We start from the raw sequence: 447 nt of genomic DNA on the forward strand, positions 1-447 counted from the left end.
TAACACCAAACTCGCTACAATTATTATTTATCGAGTTATTAGCAAATAATGGACGGATGTGCTACTCCGTCGACAAAACTCTGGAAATTTTTCTAAGTCCCACCGCTAAGAGGAAACTTTTTCCGTATCGGTCCTAGACGATTTTCGACGTGATATCACTGTAATATAGACGGTTTCTAACAATATATGTCATAACACCAAACTCGCTACAATTATTATTTATCGAGTTATTAGCAAATAATGGACGGATGTGCTACTCCGTCGACAAAACTCTGGAAATTTTTCTAAGTCCCACCGCTAAGAGGAAACTTTTTCCGTATCGGTCCTGGACGATTTTCGACGTGATATCACTGTAATATAGACGGTTTCTAACAATATATATCATAACACCAAACTCGCTACAATTATTATTTATCGAGTTATTAGCAAATAATGGACGGATGTGCT

This window comes from Halictus rubicundus, unplaced genomic scaffold (assembly GCF_050948215.1).
Source record: "Halictus rubicundus isolate RS-2024b unplaced genomic scaffold, iyHalRubi1_principal scaffold0974, whole genome shotgun sequence".
NCBI lineage: Eukaryota > Metazoa > Arthropoda > Insecta > Hymenoptera > Halictidae > Halictus > Halictus rubicundus.